This window comes from Eurypyga helias, unplaced genomic scaffold, assembly GCF_000690775.1.
Source record: "Eurypyga helias isolate BGI_N326 unplaced genomic scaffold, ASM69077v1 scaffold3044, whole genome shotgun sequence".
Classification (NCBI taxonomy): Eukaryota; Metazoa; Chordata; class Aves; order Eurypygiformes; family Eurypygidae; genus Eurypyga; species Eurypyga helias.
In genome coordinates, this window is record NW_010246625.1 from 1 (window position 1) to 2,888 (window position 2,888).

At 48.5% G+C, this 2,888-nt stretch overlaps 1 pseudogene; it reads left to right on the forward strand.

Moving 5' to 3' along the window:
- Positions 1-165: 165 nt before the first annotated feature.
- On the forward strand, positions 166-770 carry LOC104505405 (annotated as a pseudogene).
- The last annotated feature ends 2,118 nt before the right edge of the window (positions 771-2,888 follow it).

Here is a 2,888-nt window from a genome sequence, read left to right on the forward strand (position 1 = left end):
TCTTCCTCCTCAACCTCTCTCTCCTCGACTTGGATTGCATCTCCACCACTGTCCCCAAAGCCATGGCCAACTCCCTCTGGGACAGCAGGACTATCTCCTTCTTTGGATGTGCTCTACAGCTCTTTCTCTTTCTTGATTGTAGGGGAGTATTGTCTTCTCACAGTCATGGCCTACGACTGCTACGTTGCCATCTGTCAACCCCTGCACTAAGAGACCTCCCTGGGCAGCAGAGCTTGTGTCCACATGGCAGCAGCTGCCTGGGGCAATGGATTTCTCAATGCTGTGCTGCACACAGCCAGTACATTTTCACTCTCATTCTGCCACGGCAATGCTGTTGAGCAGTTCTGTGAAATCCCCCAGATCCTCAATCTCACCTGCTCACACTCCATCCTCAGGGAATTTTGTCTTCTTGTGGTTAGTGCCTGTTTGGGTTTGGGTGTTTTGTTTTCACTGTTGTGTCCTATGTGCAGATCTTCAGGGCCCTGCTGAGGGTCCTCTCTGTGCAAGGACAGCACAAAGCCTTTTACATGTGCATCCGTCACCTGGCTGCGGTCTCTGCCTTTATCAGCTCTGGTATGTTTGCCTATCTGAAACCCCTCTCCATCTCTTCCTCATCGCTGGCTTTGGTGGTGTCATTTCTGTACTCGATAGTGCCTCCTGCAGTCAATTCACTCATCTACAGCAGGAGGAACCAGGAGCTCCAAGATGCACTGAAGAAGCTGGTTCATTTGTCTCTCAGGAGCCGTAAGCTACCCAAGTTTCTTCATTGATTTCTTGTTCATCTTGGGAACCTCTTATGTATTAAGAATATTATCTTTGATAATCCTGTTTGCCCAGGAATATTTGCAGCCACTCCACTACTTCAGACTCATAATCCCAGCCTGCTTCACCCAGAGGCCTCTGTATGTGTGTCTGGCATGATGGTCTAGTTTTCCCTCTGTGTCACACCTTTATAATAAGAGTATTTGCTCAATGCTGGTGTCTGGAGGTTTAGATATTCTTCCAAAGCAGAATTCAGAAACAGGCTCCAGAAATTCCTTGCCTGAGGCCGTGCTGTTGTCTTGAGTTCTTCATGGTCTCATGGGAAGACGACATGAAGCAGTGTGTAAGCGAATAGGCCTGGACTGAGCTTTCACTTGTGCCAATGTCACTGGCCATTTCCAGCACTGGCCAGTCAACCCATGTTTAGGGATGTGTTCTGCTGACACAGCATCTCCATAATTTTTCTGGTTTCCATCCCTTTATCTGGGAACAGCCAGCTCTCTTGGCTTAAACCCCAGCAGACCCCAGAACAGGGATTCCTCAGAAGCACCTTGGCCAACATTGCCGAAGTAGGGCAGGGGCTGGGAGCTGGGGGAGGCTGTCTGACAGTAGGGTCATGAGGAGACAGGGCACCAAGAGCATTCATGGGGACTGTGACAGTGAACTTTCCCCACCCTCAATACCCCTTCTGCCATTCTCTGCCTGCACAGACGAGCTCTGGGACCATGTGTTACAAAACAGGTCTGGGTGGTGATAGGGGCCACCAAACAGTTCACAGGAGGTGACAACAAGAACAATCTATAACAAAGGATTGATGTACATTGTCTTTGTTGTTGCAGTGGTTTAACACCTGTAGACAGCCCAGCACCACACAGCTGCTCACAAAATTTTTCCAAGCAGGATGCGGGAGAGAATGAGAAGGGTAAAAGTCAGCCAACTCTTGTGTTGAGATAAAGAGAGTTTTACAGGTAAAGAAAAAGCTGTGTGTGTAAGCAAAAGTAAAATAAGGAATTGATTCCCTACTCCTGTCAGTAAGCAGATGTTTAGTCATTTCCAGGAATGCAGGGCTTGATCACATCATATCTCCTCAAAGGCCTCAGTGATAGATACAACAGCCATAGCCAAGGTTATGTTGGTGTCTTCCCCCGCAGCCTGTCCTTCACTGCCTCACTCCTGTGCCTCTTCCCCTGCAAGCTTTAGCCATCTCACCAGCTTCCCCACCTTTCTCTCACCCTGGCCTGTCCCTACCTGTACTGGTGTCTCTCCTTGAAAGACAAAGCCATGGGCATATGCCAGACTTCCTCTGAGTGACCTCTTGACCACAGCACTAAGCTTTGTGTGACACTGCTTTCTCCTTGTGTCCAGTCTGGACTTCACAAGCTGCACTTTGCAGTGCTTTTCCCATCTCCTGCAGTTTCACCCTACAGATAATCACTTCATCCTCTCTGAAAACACTGGTCAAGCAGTAACAGGTTACTCCCATATGGCCCTGAGTCTCCATGTTATGAGGTCAAAGATGCTCAGGTCGCTCAGCCTCTCTTCACAGGTCATTTGCTTCAGGCCCAGAACACCATCTGGTAGGCCTCTTCTGAACTCTCTCCAGGAATCACCAACTCCTTAGAACAGGGAGTTCCCCCCAGGACACTCTATTGCAGATGTGACCACAACTTTCCCTGAGGCAACAGAAAAGTTATGCAACTTTTTGGAAGCATTCCCAGCTGCAGCTGGCATTATTCATGGTGAGCATGCTCCATGAACTCCTGTGGTATCTCTAGTAGCATCCAGGGTCACTCCTCAGCTGGTCAGGTCCCAGCTTGCCCTGATGTGTGGTGTTATTTTGCCCCAGTAAAGGACTGGCCACTTATGCTTGTAAAGCTCAGTGAGGTTTCTGACCCTGGACATCAGCTTCATTACTGAAGCTGTTTATGTGTGGGGTAGCCCATGTTAAGGAGTGTTTTGACTGTCTAGAGCATGATGATGGTGATGAAAGTGTAGAGTATGTATGGATACAAATAATAGAATCATAGAATCATTTGAGTTGGAAGGGACCTTAAAGATCATTTAGTTCCAAGCCTCCTGCAGGGAGGGACATCTTCCACTAGACCAGGTTGCACAAAGCCTCATCC